The sequence below is a fragment of the Pipistrellus kuhlii genome, unplaced genomic scaffold (assembly GCF_014108245.1).
Source record: "Pipistrellus kuhlii isolate mPipKuh1 unplaced genomic scaffold, mPipKuh1.p scaffold_m20_p_3, whole genome shotgun sequence".
Taxonomy (NCBI): domain Eukaryota; kingdom Metazoa; phylum Chordata; class Mammalia; order Chiroptera; family Vespertilionidae; genus Pipistrellus; species Pipistrellus kuhlii.
Genome location: NW_023425529.1, coordinates 167,766,818 through 167,782,108, shown reverse-complemented (window position 1 = coordinate 167,782,108; position 15,291 = coordinate 167,766,818). Strand labels below are relative to the sequence as shown.

General features: G+C 41.1%; 1 long non-coding RNA gene across 1 annotated transcript; it reads right to left on the bottom strand.

Annotated features, from left to right (window-relative positions):
* Positions 1-246: 246 nt before the first annotated feature.
* Positions 247-924, bottom strand: LOC118730488. Its single transcript, XR_004991486.2, has 2 exons — positions 531-924; positions 247-279 (listed from the first exon to the last, which is right to left on the bottom strand). It is a non-coding gene; the product is annotated as an uncharacterized LOC118730488 (long non-coding RNA).
* Between the last annotated feature and the right edge of the window lie 14,367 nt (positions 925-15,291).

Genomic DNA, 15,291 nt, shown 5'->3' with positions numbered 1-15,291 from the left:
ATGTTTAATATAATTATTCAAGAGACTCTATTGACAGCCAGATAGTATGGTATTTCTGAATGAATTTATATCTTTTCACCATTTGAATATATTGCAATGTGTAGTGAGTTTCTGAGATAGTCTCCTTTTTTGTATAGATCATTAGGTTAGAGTTTTACCGCTTCTACTTCTCATGTTAATAGCAGAAGGCGATTTGGAAATGGCATGGGCATATAAATGAAAATATTTGTGGCCAATTTTTCTTTGTTGCTCTTTCATTGTATTTGGATAAAGATACACCTTATAATTTTTTTAAATCTTTTTTTTAATATATATATTTTATTGATTTCTTATAGAGAGGAAGGGAGAGGGATAGAGAGCCAGAAACATCGATGAGAGAGAATCATCGATCAGCTGCCTCCTGCACACCCCCTACTGGAGATATGCCCACAACCAAGGTACATGCTCTTGACTGGAATCGAACCCCGGACCTCTCAGTCTGCAGGCCGACGCTCTATCCACTGAGCCAAACTGGCCTCGGCAAGATTCACTTTAAAATTTCCGTTTCCTCCCCTTAATTATCTTTTTACTAGTGCTGCTTCCATATGCAGCATTGTGATAGGTACATGAAAAATTAAATGCCACAGTAGGTAGAAATAACTGTAAAAGTAATAAACTATTTGGAAATGCTGTTCTTCACCTAAAAAATTAGTTTCACCATCAAGATCCCTATAAGCAGATTTCAGTTCATTTTATATTAAAAAACAATGAGGGTAAAGAGAATTCATTCATGCTCAGGGAATGAATCAGCCATAGTAAGAGTGAGAAATATTTTTTTTTCTTTTAAAAGTAAATTTGATGTTTATTTCTCTAGAATAAATTGCATAGAAAGTATTGTCTGTTTTATAAAATGATGCTTATTACCACTAAAAACAATAATTTTAGAGCCAAATTTAAGAAGGAATATTGAAAAGGATCTTATCTGGGCTTTCTTGGGTAGTTCTATGCTATCTTATAGAAGACTTAGGTAAATAATTTACTTTTCACACCTGAAGTGACTTTTAGTAAACAGTATCTGTTATTGGAAAAACAGATGTTTCTTAATAAGATATCCAAGTGATAATGTTTTGTTTGTTTTTTTTCTAGATTGCCAGGCCTATTAATGATAATAAGTCTGTCTGCTATCCTTGTTATTAAAAAAAACACACAAAAAAAAACACAACACAACAAAACCAATCCTATATAATAAAAGCCTAATGTGCAAATTGACTGGTCGGAAGACATGCACTGACCATCAGGGGGAAGATTCGCAATGCAGGAGCTGCTGCCTGATGGTCAATGCATTCCCACAGGGGGAGCACTGCTCAGCCAGAAGCTGGGCTCATTGCTGTGAGTGCAGTGGAGGTGGCAGGAGCTTCTCCTGCCTCTGCAGCAGTTGGACATCCCCCAAGGGCTCCGACCAGGCTGAGGGACCTCCCCTCCCCAGTGCACAAATTTGGTGTACTGGGCCTCTAGTAGAAATGTAATTGATTATAAGAAAAAATGGAATAAAAATAATGGCTGGGTCTTACAGTTGGGTTGAGTGATTTTATGAGGTAATGTGGTGATAATTTTATTCTAGGATTTTTATTTTTGGCCTAATATAGGAATTTTTAAAAAGGCTTTTTAATGAAAATTAGAAAATTGTACTTGAAACAAAATTTAGAAGAGGGGGGACCCTTAAAGCTAAGTTAACATAAACAAGTGAGACAATGAATAATTCAGCAGAGAACACTACGATTTAACTGAGTGCCCAAGATACCAATTTCCATTGTTCTGATTTATGCATATATACATATATATATATTATGCACATCTATAAATATGTATGTATGTTTTTTAAGTTATTTTTTTTAATTTTCAGGTAATTTTAGATCTCCTGAAGAGTTGTAAAAATAGTATTTTCTGTATACTCTTCACTCAACTTGCTCTCTGATAACACCTTTTTAAAAATTTTAAATTTATTGGGGTGACATCAGTCCCCTTCTGTTAACATCTTACATAACCATAGACCATTTGCCAAAGTAAGAAATTTGCCTTGACACAATACTATTAAAGAGTTTAAAAAGTAGAGATTTTCTTGGAGTTTTCACTAATGTACTTTTTACTTAACTGTTCCAGGATCCAATCTAGGATTCCACTTTGCATTTAGTTGTCAGTGTGTCTGTAGGATCCTCCAACCTGTGACAACATATTATGACACCTGATGTTGTAATGTATTTCTGGTGTTGTAATCTTAATCTCTACCCAAAGTGGTGTCTGTTAAGATTCTCTACTGAAAATTACTTTCTTTTGTAGTTACTAAATATTTGCTGAAGATACTTTGAGACTATGCAAATGCCCTGTTTCTGCTTAAACCTTTGCCCACTCATTTTGGTATCCATTGTGAATCTTGCTTGTGTTGTCAATTACTACTGTGGTCTAATGGTGATTTTCTCTTTCTCTCATTCTACATTTATTGGTTGGAATTCTTCTGTAAGGAAGGGATAGTACTTCTGGATTTGTATTTTTTAATTATAGCAAAATATTCAGGATAAGTACAAACTTAGAACTTAAAGATGTAAACCTTATTAAATTGATTCCAAATACCAATATCAGAGAAAGGAAAACTAAATTGGTAACCTGTTTCAGAAAATATAATGAACTTATGAAGGAAAGTAGTATTGATGAGTTGTGAATTTGGTTCAGTTTTTGACTTAGTATTGACTCTAGACTGAATTCAAAATTTTCTTGAAATTTCACATCTGGACTTTTATAAAGTGTGTAAATTTATATTACTTTGAGGATAATTTTTGTCAAAATCTTGAATAAAGTTATCGAGCCTTGGCATGTTAAATACAACTGTCTTTTTTTTATTTTTATAATAAGCAACTGTTGTTCCAAGTATAAACACTAATATGAATATTAGAAAAACAAGCACTAATGAAATATCTGGGGAATGCATTATGCTTGTCTCTACATTTTTGGTGTGAATTCTTTGAAATGATTTTTAAAATAGAGTTTTAAAAATACTTCTTTAGTTGGTTGATGTAATACTATTAAAGACATGCAGATTTTTAAAAAATAATTTTTTAAAAGCATTGGATTTTTAAATTATTGATTTTTTAAAAGGGAGGGAGGGAAGAAGAGAGAGAAATATTGATTGGTTGCCTCCTGCAATGCCCCTACCTCGACCTGGGGATTGAACCCAAAACCTGGGTATTTGCTGTGACTGGGAAGCAAACTCACCATCTTCTGGTGTTCTGGACAGTGCTCAACTAACTGAGCCGCACTCGCCAGGACTGTGCAGATTTTTTTTAAAAAAGTTTAAGAATATAGATTAAATTGGCATTTTAAAAAAATTTTCTGGGTATGGATAGTTGATGAGTGGATTTTTTTCTTTTTCATCTTTCTAAAAGCTGAGTTAAAAAAAATCAAATAATTCTATGGAAGTTATGATTTTAAAGAATCAGCCGAAACCAGTTTGGCTCAATGGATAGAGCATCGGCTTGGGGACTGAAAGGTCCCGGGTTCGATTCCGGTCAAGGGCATGTACCTTGGTTGCGGGCATATCCCCAGTGGGGGGTGTGCAAGAGGCAGCTGATTGATGACTCTCTCTCATCGATGTTTCTAACTATCTCTCTCCCTTCCTCTCTGTACAAAATCAATAAAATATATTTTTTAAAAAAAAAGAATCAATTCTTCTGCTTCCACTCCCATTTTTTATTCTGCAAAAGCAACCACTTTCAATTGAGTTTTTAAAAAATTATTTTCATATTTTTCAATAACTTTTTCTTGACTTATGAATTTTAGGTCATATCTACTGATTTTCTCTTATAGAGGAAAGTTTAGGTTGACTTCTCTGCCCATAACATACACACGTATCAGTCCTCATCCCCTCAACTTTCAATCTAGGTATATGGTAATTTTGTTGACTATGGAAATGATAACCAGAGCTTAGTCATGTAGTAAACTGTGATTACTTTAACTTTCCTGAACAACTTGTTTTCCCTGGAATTAATAATTTATCTTTTTTATTTTGTTTGCTTATATACTTATGATTAATTTGACCCCAAACCATCCACCACTTATCTAAGTCTTCTCTTAGGAAGCATGACATAACTAGAGCCTTCTGATTGGAGAACTAATATGTTCCTGGTGTATACTTTCATTCTGGGTCTTCTGCTCAAACTGTTTCCTTTTTTTATGTAGCCTTTCTCTTAGTTTATTTCCTCATTTTCATAGAGCTGCTTCTTTAGTAGCTTCCTGGGAAAAGGTGCATGGCTATATCTTGCATATTTGAAAATGTGTTCTCATGATCCTTTGTATAAAATCCAATTTTCCTCTCAAGAAGCTTTTTGTATATTTTTGTCCCCCCTCTTCTGAAATTTCCCAAGGTATAGCTTTGGTGTGGGTCTGTTTTTCTCTCTTTTCTGGGCATATTTCATTCTGGAAACACATGCCCTTAAGTCTTAAGAATTTTTGTTGTTGTTGTTGTTCAAGGATAATATATTGCAAACCTTGCTGCAATGTCACAATCATATTGACATTCAGATAGTCAAGATATAGAACAATTCCATCATCACACTTTTTCCTCTTGACTTTTTAAAAAAATATATTTTATTGATTTTGTACAGAGAGGAAAGGAGAGAGATAGTTAGAAACATCGATGAGAGAGAGTCATCATCGATCAGCTGCCTCTTGCACACCCCTGGGGATATGCCCGCAACCAAGGTACATGCCCTTGACCGGAATCGAACCCGGGACCTTTCACTCCCCAAGCCGACGCTCTATCCATTGAGCCAAACCGGTTTCAGCTCCTCTTGACTTTTTACAGGCACACGTGCTTCTTTTTTCCACCCCTGGTAACCACTAACCTCTTCTCCATTTATAAATTTTATCATTTCAAGAATGTTATGTAGTAGAATGGTACATTATGTTAACATTAGAGATTGGCTTTTCCCCCACTCAGCATAATTCTCTTGAGATTTAGCCAAGTTGTTTCCTGTATCAGTACTTTTTTTTATTGCCAAGGAGTTAGTCTGAGATACAGATGTAGCACAGTTTAACCATTCACCTGTTGAAGGACATCTGGGTGGTTTCCAGTTTGAGGTTCTTATAAATAAAGCTCCTTTTATGTATATTCATGTACAGGTTTTTGTGGGACATAGTTTTTGTTTCTTTGGGATAAATGCCCAGGAGTGTAAATTCTGGGTCATATGATAGTTGCATGTTTAATTTTTAAAGAAACTACCAAACTTTCCTAGTGTGGCTATTAGCATTTTACATTTTCACCAGCAATGTATGAATTTCTCTGTATCCTTGCCATTATTTTTTTAAGCCATTCTGAAAATGATATCTAATTGTGGTTTAATTTGCATTTCCTTAATAGTTAATGATGTTGAACATCTTTTCATGTGTTTATTTGCTATCTGTGTATTCTGTTCCAAAAAATGCCTGTGCATGTCTTTGCCCATTTTCTAACTGGACTTATTTTAATAAACTTATTTTAGAATATTTAAATTTACAGAAAAATTATGATATACTATAGACTTTCAACTTTACTTTTGTAGATTTGTTACAATTAATGGACCATATTAATACATTTTTAAAATCTAAAGTCAGTACTATATTCAGATTTCCTTAATTTTTACCTAACATCCTTTTACTCTTCTAGGTTTCCATTTAGGATACTACATTACATTTAGTCATCACATCTCCTTAGAAGCCTCTTGGATGTGACAGTTTCTTAGACTTTTCTAATTTTTAATTTTTTAAAAAAATATATTTTATTGATTTTTATACAGAGAGGAAGGGAGAGAGATAGAGAACCAGAAACATCGATGAGAGAGAGTCATCGATCAGCTGCCTCTTGCACAACCCCTACTGGGGATGTGCCCGCAACCAAGGTACATGCCCTTGACCGGAATCGAACCCGGGGCCTTTCAGTCCCCAAGCCGACGCTCTATCCATTGAGCCAAACCGGTCCCGGCTAGACTTTTCTAATTTTGATGACTTTGACATCCTAAGGAATTCTAGTCAGATATTTTGTAGAATGTCCCTCAACTGAGATTTGTCTGATGTTTTTCTCATAATTACACTTGGGCTGTAGGTTTATGGAAAACCACAGAGGTAAGTGCCCTTCTCATCATATAACAAATGTATATACTGTCAACATAACTTATACTGTTGATGCTAACCTTAATCACCTGGCTGAGGTAGTGTCAGGTTTCTCCACTATAAGGTCACTCTTTCCCCCCCTTTTTCAATACTGTACTCTCTTTTTGAAGAAAGTCACCATATGCAGTTCCACACTTAAGGAGTGGGGGAGTTAGCCGCCACCTCCTTGTGAATGTTTATCTACATAAATTATTTGGAATTTCCCTGCAAGGGAGATTTGTCTAATCTCTCTCACACATTTAGTCAATAATTTATAGCAATATGGACTCATTTATTTCATACTTTGTATTATGATCTAATACTGCCTTATTTTGTTACTCAAATTGGCTTGCTTTGAGAGGCCATTGGGAGCTCTTTCAATTGTGTCCTTTTGACATGCCCCCTCGTTGTGTGGCTTTTTTCTTTAAGTCCTTCCTTACTTTCTAGCCCTACAAGATTCTCCAGACTCATCCTTCCTGTGCATTTCCTGTTCTAGTTGTAGAATCAGTTATTTCTCCAAGAAGGCCGCCGCCGCCGCAGCACCGCAGACCAGAGCCCACCCACACTCCCCCCCCGCACACCCACCCCCCCTCCTCCTCCCATCCTACCTCCTCCCGCCCTCCCCCCCTCCCCCCTCCCCCTCTCCCCCTCCCCTTCCCCCTCCCCTCCTCCTCCCCCTCCCCCTCCTCCCCTCCTCCTCTCTCCTCCCCTCCTCCTCCCCCCCCCCCCCCCCCCCTCCTCCTCCTCCTCCTCCTCCTCCTCCCCTCCCCTCCCCTCTCCTCCCCTCTCCTCTATTGATTTTTCACAGAGAGGAATGGAGAGGGATTTTGAGCTAGAAACATCGATGAGAGAGATACATCAACCAGCTGCCTCCTGCACACCCCCTACTGGGGATGTGCCCGAAACCAATGTACATGCCCTTGATTGGCATCGAACCCGGGACCCTTCAGTCCGCAGGCCGATGCTCTATCCACTGAGCCAAACCGGTTTCGGCTTTTTTTTTTTTTTTTTTTTTAATATATTTTATTGATTTTGTACAGAGAGGAATGGAGAGAGATAGAGAGTTAGAAACATCGATGAGAGAGAGTCATCGATCAGCTGCCTCTTGCACACCCCCTACTGGGGATAGGCCCGCAACCAAGGTACATGCCCTTGACCAGAATCAAACCCGGGACCCTTCAGTCCCCAAGCTGACGCTCTATCCATTGAGCCAAACCGGTCTCGGCCTAGGCTTTTTTTTAATATATATTTTATTGACCTTTCACAGAGAGGAAGAGAGAGGAATAGAGAGTTAGAAACATCGATGAGAGAATCATCCATCAGCTGCCTCTTGCACACCCTCCACTGGTACATGCCCTTATGCCCGCAACCAAGGTACATGCCCTTGACTGGAATCAAATCTGGGACCTTTCAGTCTGCAGGCTGATGCTCTATCCACTGAGCCAAACTGGTTTCAGCGGCCTGGTTCTTCTTATTGAAGAAGGGTATTATTATAAAACCAAGTTTGGGGTCCATTATTTGTATTTTCGATGTTGAATTTTAAAAATTCTTTGTTTTCTAGATGAGTGCTTTGTTGGATATGTGGTTTATAAATGTTTTATCTCAGCTTATAGCTTGTCTTTACATATTTTTTAAAAAATGTGTTTTTGTTTTTTTAAAGAAATGAAGGGAAAGGGAGAGAGAGAAACATCAATTTGTTGCCTCCTGCACCAGGGATGGAATCTATGACTTGGCTTGACCTCTCGGTGCATGGGACAATGCTCAACCATCTGAACCACACTGGACAAGGCATCTTTTCATCTTTTTTTTTTTTTTTTTTAATATATTTTATTGATTTTTTACAGAGAGGAAGAGAGAGGGATAGAAAGTCAGAAACATCGATGAGAGAGAAGCATCGATCAACCGTCTCTTGCACACCCCCTGCCGGGGATGTGCCCGCAACCAAGGTACATGCCCTTGACCATAATCGAACCCAGGACCCTTCAGTCCGCAGACCGATGCTCTATCCACTGAGCCAAACCGGTTTCGGCACATCTTTTCATCTTCATAACAGTCTTTTACAGAACAAAAATTTTTAAATTTTGGTGAAATCTTATCTACCAGTTTTCCTTTTTAAGGATTGCCAGGTCTCTAAGATGTTCCTGTTCACCCCCAGTTCCTGAAGATTTGCTCCTGTTTTTTTTTTAAGTGCTATATTTCACATTTGCATGTACTACATTTACATTTGCTCAATCTGACCACTGTTGCCAAGAGGACTTGGCTTGATGGAAACCTCCACTGGCTAGAGGACAGCCATCTTGCTGTACCATTTAAACTGAAGTTATCAGCTTTCAAAACAGCCCTCAATGAAGTTAAGTGAGAAATCATAAGGAAAGTATAATTCACTTTCCTCAAAGAAATCTAAGATTATTCAAGTTGAGGGCAGGAACTATGCAAGTACGCCTATGAAGTAGTAAAATGCATTTTCATTAATAGTTATGGACTTATGAAAACCACCACTTTGGGCTGGAATAGAATATCACACTGGATGTCTACGTTTCCCTCTAGTTCGAACATTCTGATTTTATAAACAAAGCAATCGATTCAGCTGAAATTACAGCTCAGGTCTTCTGAGTTCCTGATTTAAGCACCTTGCCTCACAGTAGCAACCTGTATATTCTTTAAAAACAATTTTTTTTAAATTGAGTTTTAGAGAGGGGAGAGAGAAACATTGATATGAGAGTGAAACATTGATCTGCCCCCTCTGATGCCCCTACTGGGGATCAAGCACACAGCCCAGGCATGTGCCCTGACTGGGAATTGAACCAGCAACCTTTCCTTGCACAGAAAGATGCCCAACCAACTGAGCCACATCAGCCAGAGCCAGCCTGTATATTCTTTTTATTTTTTATTTAATATATTTTATTGATTTTTTACAGAGAGGAAGGGAGAGAGATGGAGAGCTAGAAACGTCAATGAGAGAGAAACATCAACCAGCTGCCTCCTGCACACCCTCCACTGGGGATGTGCCCGCAACCAACGCACATGCCCCAGACTGGAATCGAACCTGGGACCCTCCAGTCTGCAGACCGACGCTCTACCACTGAGCTAAACCGGTTTCGGCCTGTATATTCTTGATCAAAATGTAGATTCATGACTTCTCTAATTACACAAAACGTCTGGGTATTAGATCTGAAAAATCTACATTTTAAATAATCTACTTAACATATTCAAATATTTATTAGAATTTGAGAATCTCTGTCACACAGCCCAAAATCCTGGTCTTGTTTTGTAGTCAGAGCATCAGAGATGAGTTTGCTCAACTCTGGATACCGAGGCGTCTACCAGGGGTTGAGGACTTCTGCCTCTATAAACTAGGTATCCTTGTACTACCTACTGCCTTGATAGGCACTCAGCACATCCTTTTAAAATATTGAAATATGTTTAATTCTGAGAAGAAATGAGAATTCAAGTTGATGCCTAAAATTATTCCAACTTTGGATATGAAATCCATTTGACCCTCAGATTTTTACATTTGCTATTTAGGCAACTTATTGGCCATTTTTGCTGTGGAGCATGAGGTCAGCAAACTACCACCAGAGACCAAATTTAAGCCACTGCCTGTTTTTGTAAATAACGTTTTAATGGGATAATGTCTTATGGTATCTCTCAAAAAACATACTCATTGGTTTACATATTGTCTCTGGCTGCTTTTGGCTACAACAGGGGAACTGATTAGCTATGACAGAAACCTTATCACCACAGGAGCCTAAAATATTTATCTGGCCCCTGCACTAGAGAATTGAAAGGGAAAAAGTAGAGCTTATTTCAGATTTTACCTTTTAAATCTTTGCTGGCGGACTTTTTTTTTTTTTTTTTTTTTTTAATAGTTAATTCAGAGACATTGATTGGTTGCCTCCTGCACGTGCCCTGACCGGGAATCAAACCCACCATGCTTCAGTGCACAGAGCCATTAGTAAAACCGAACCACACTGGCCAATGTTTTGCTGGCAGATTTGTTATTTAGCTGCAAACAATAACCAGTGAAACTAAGCAGTGGTTTTTGAGAGATATACCATAAGACATTATCTGATACTACCTACTGGGCCTTCTTGAGAACCTGAAATGTATACTGGTTAAGGCAGTGTTTTTTTTTTTAATATATATATATACATATATACATATATATACATATATACACACACAGATATATATATATATATATATATATATATATATATATATATATATATATATAATTGATTTTTTTACAGAGAGGGATAGAGAGTTAGAAACATCGATGAGAGAGAATCATCAACCAGCTGCCTCCTGCACACCCCCTACTGGGGATGTGCCCGCAACCAAGGTACATGCCCTTGACTGGAATCGAACCTGGGACCCTTCAGTCCGCAGGCTGACGCTCTATCCACTGAGCCAAACCGGTTCGGCAAGGCAGTGTTTCTTAAAGTGTGGATCTCATACTACCTGCATCTAAACCATCTGTAGTGCTTGTTTAAAATGCAGACTCCTGCCAAAACCAGTTTGGCTCAGAGGATAGAGCGTCAGCCTGCGGACTGAAAGGTCCCGGGTTCGATCCGGGCATGTACCTTGGTTGCGGGCACATCCCCAGTAGGGGGTGTGCAGGAGGCAGCTGGTTGATGATTCTCTCTCATCGATGTTTCTAACTCTCTGTCCCTCTCTCTTCCCCTCTGTAAGAAATCAATAAAATATATTAAAAAAAAAAAAAAAACACAAAATAAAATAAAATGCAGACTCCTGAATCCCACCAAAGACCCACGGAAAGAAAATTTCTGGAGGTAAGGGTGATCTTTATTCTTTTGTAATCAAAGGGTTAGTTGATCCCTGCCTGTTGTAGCATTCAACAAGATATATTTGTTTTCCAGTTTGTCTCTCCAGTAAATTCCTTCAGAGAAGGTATTATATTATTCATTACTCTTGTATCCCAGGCCCCATGGTGGGCACATTTAATTGCTATAGTTCTCAAAGGATGGTCCATGGACTCTGGGGGTGAGGTTGTAGAAACCTTTTCAGGGATCACAAATTATTTCCTTAATAACTAAGACATGATTTGCCCCCCCATCCCCCCAGTGGATATAAAAGCACTGGTGGGTAAAATTGCTGGCGCCTTAGCAGGAATGAAGGCAGTGGAAACAAATTGTACTATCAGTCATTGTCCACTGCTGTGCATTCATAATAAAAAACAGTATCAGTTTCACTTAAGAATACTCTTCATCAAGCAGCAAAAATTAATCTTATTAACCCTAAGTTCACACCTTTTCATATTCTATATGACAAAATAATATGCATAAAACATTTCCACCTTCAGAAGCATGCTGGTCTCTTGAGGAAAAAGCATTTGACTGATTATTTGAATTGGTAACTGAACCAGCTACTCTTACTTTTCATGGGACATTTTTATTTGACTTGCTATTGCAATGGTTAGGTATTTGGCAGAACTTTTCTTGAAAATATGGGAAAGGGGAAAAATTCCCCGTTCCTTCCTCTGGTTCTTTTGGCTGGCTGAATAATCAAATCAACTATAAGTTGACAAGAGAAAATAAAATTGACTTTCATGTGCATAGGAACTCCACATACATGAGAGGTATGAACAGAAAGGGAAAATGGATATATAAAACACGAGGTAGGGAGGGATAAAGGCACCTTGGGGCTTCAGGTCATTGCAGGGTGAGCACCTGTTCAGTAATTTAGTAGTTTGTCCTACCATATAAGTAGGTCCAAAAAGGTTATCTCTGACAATCTCTTATTATGGGCAAGGCTTCCCAATCAAAGTCCTCCAGATAGTGAAGGGTGTGGGGGAAGAAGTTTCTCTTGAGCCCACAGGGTCTCCTTTGCCTTTAGCTCAAAATAATCCACATACCACTTAATCTTGTGATGGCTCTTCTGAATCCCCACAAAAACAAAGTGAGCTTGTCACTGCAAGGGAAACAACTGACAGAATTTACTAGTGGTAAAGTCTGACCGTTTCAAGAAAAAAGAATTTTGGAAATTTTGGAGCTCTATTAGTAAATAGTTACAACCTACATAAACATCACTGGTCAAGATCCAGTTCTGTCACTTAAATTACTCTGATTTTAGGTAAGTTACTTAGGTGCAGGCTGTGAAGAGTTTATAATTTCGGCTTTAGTATGACTTGGTAAGTCATTTTACCTCTGCAAATAGGGAAACTATAGTATGTACTTCATCAGGTTGCTCTAAGGACTAATTGGGATTATATTTGTAAAATGCTTGCTTTACATCTGTGCCTATAACAGAGTAAGAGCTCAGTAAATGCTAATTACTATTTTTGTTTGTTTATTAGCCAGTCGTCTGACAAGATCTAGAGAATGGGGCAAAGTCCTTGCTTCATGTTCCTTGTAGAGAACAGAAGTTATTTAGGTGTTATAAATTTGAGAAGGTATAAATAAACTTGATAGATATGTTAACCTATAGGATAATTGTTATAAAAATTTTTCTTCTTTCGGTTTTTCTTAGTTTCTGACAAAATAAAGCTGATGCCCTGTAGGTATGGCTCAGTGGTTGAGCGTGGATCATGAACCAATTAATCTCTGTTTCTATCCCAGTCTGGACACATGCTGGGGTTGCAGGCTCAATCCCCAGTAGGGAATATACAGGAGGCAGCCAACTGATGTCTCCCTTCCTCTCATATTAAAAAACAAAACAAAACTGGAAAACATTACCTAAACCCTTGCCCTATAATAATTATTACCCCAGCAGAAACCGGTTTGGCTCAGTGGTAGAGCGTTGGTCTGCAGACTGAAAGGTTCGATTCCGGTCAGGGGCATGTACGTTGGTTGTGGGCACATCCCCGGTAGGGGGTGTGCAAGAGGCAGCTGGTTGATGTTTCTCTCTCACCGACGTTTCTAGCTCTCTCTCTTTTCCTCTCTGTAAAAAATCAATAAAATGTATTTTAATTTTAAAAAATAATTATTACCCCAAAGGAATTGAGGTCTTCCAGGAAAGTAACTGCTCAGCTTCACGACTTTCACTTCAGTTAAATCATCTTGTTTGAACAAAAATACCTAGTCTCCAACTTCCCTTGCAACTTTTAAATCCTGTCAATCTCACCTCTACCTCTATATTAGAGATACCTTCCACTGGCAGCCCCTAAATACAAATAAATGCAAGGGGGAGGAGGCAAAGCCCTAGAGAGAACCCTTTTCCCTTGCAAGTGCCAATTGTATCCGTTTCCCCAGCACCCAGATGTGGGTCTGGATAGACATCGCTGCTGGCGCCCTGTTGCCCTATTTTTCACCAGGGGGCGTGGCACCCTGCGTCTCCCGTGGCTGCCCGCACGCGCCATCCCTGGGGCCCTTTAGCAGGGGAAGGGTTACTAGCGTATCAGTGGTCAGGCGGCCCGTTTTCCCAAGTATTCAGTGAGAGGGCCGGGCTTTCCTCCTTCCTTTAACTGAAATGCCAAGGGCCGAGGTCTTCTCCAGCAACCCGGCTTCCTAATGACCGGCCTCTTACCGCCCGCGGGCTCAAAGCAGAGGGCACAGCGCACGCACGATCCGCATGCCCAGCGGCCAGGCTCTCCGGCGCTCTGCACGCAGGGAGGAGCCAACATCTCGCGCGATTCCCTCCACCTCTCGCGACACTTCCAGGCAGGACCCCTGCCGCCCTCCTCGTCCCACGCGTCGTCGTGTACGCGCCGGGGTCACAGTCGCCTCACCTTTGCTCCCCGCAGCCGGGTCCGCTCCTCGCCGCAGGGAGCGCGGTGGAGCCTCGCGTGGAGCCCGAACCTGGCGAGGCCACAGGCTCCGCCCCGCTCCGCCCCGCCCCACCCCACCCGGGCTCCGGATAAAGGCCGCCGCGCTGGGATATGTCGTGTTCCCCTCGAGGGAAGGAGAGCGTGAAAGGCGGCGGGGTTGCCGGGTGAGTACGTGACGGCGACTGGGGGTCGGCGGTGGACCGGTGGGCCGAGCGAGGGAGGCCCTGCTGCGATGGAGACCGGGGATGCAGATGCGGGGTCAGAGGAGGATGCGATGCCCGAGGCAGGGAATGGAGGTGCTGGGAGGACCCGGTCGAGTGGGGGGGTGATTTCGATTCCAGGGCAGTGGCCCTTGGTCTCGCCTGTGCCCCACATCGCCTCGTTTCCATGGGTGCCCCCCCCCCCCCGCTCCTCTCGGCGGGGGTCGGAGACCAGTCCCCGAGCTCAAGGTCCCGAATCTGGGCTGCAGGCGGCCAGGGTCGTGGGGGAGAAGGGACACGCCGGGTGGCTGGGGTGATCTGTGTCGGGAGAGGAGCTGGAGCGGCCGGCCGCCCGGGGAGCGTCCGCTCCGGACCCAGGTGCTGGCCGTCCCGCTGCCCGGGCGCCGCCGAGGGGAGCGGAGCCGCGCGCTCCGCCCGGGAGCCGCTCCGCCAGGGGAGCCGCAGCGCACTCCCCCGTCCGCACTGCTGGGAGTGCTGAGGGTCCGAGTGTGGAGGGGATAGGAACGCACCGGCCACGTCCTTAAGGGCCGGAGGCTCCGGAGGTCACCTGTTACTTTCTACCTGAGACGCGGACCGTGGTAATGGGTGCGCGCGCGCGTGCGCACAGGGGCCCCAAAGCAAGGGTTTGTGTTCGCGATCAGAGTTTTGTATCCTAGTCCCTAATTCAGCACACTTCAGGGATCCATGAAAAGTGACTGGTTCTTCAGTGAGTAGTTTTATTTTCAGCATTTTAAGATTCCAGTTATCCTGTAAGTGGGTAAATGATAGGGGGCCTGGAGCTACCACCTCTAAGTGTTAGGAGGGAGCAAAATTTTTGCCTTTGGCACCAGACTTAGGTTGGAATTTGGGTTAAAGTGTTTTTGTTGCAATCAAGTTTTTGACCATGTGTTTCTTGTGGCTTCTGGGCTTGCTTTATAGCTTGCCTGAAACCGTGAGATTTTTCTGAGAGAATTGGGAGACCAGTACAAAGTGGTTGCTCTGACCACAAGAAGCATTTTGTTTAAAGCTCTCTCCTCTCCACGCTTCCATCCAGCTATTAATATAAAATAAATTAATAGCTATTTTAAATTATGTACTCCCCCGTAGATTGCTGTTTTCTTATTGTTGTTTTGCAGAAATGACTGTTAATAGGAGGAATATAATTTTTCTGATAGTTTTCTTTTATCTTGTGTTTTAGAGAGAGAA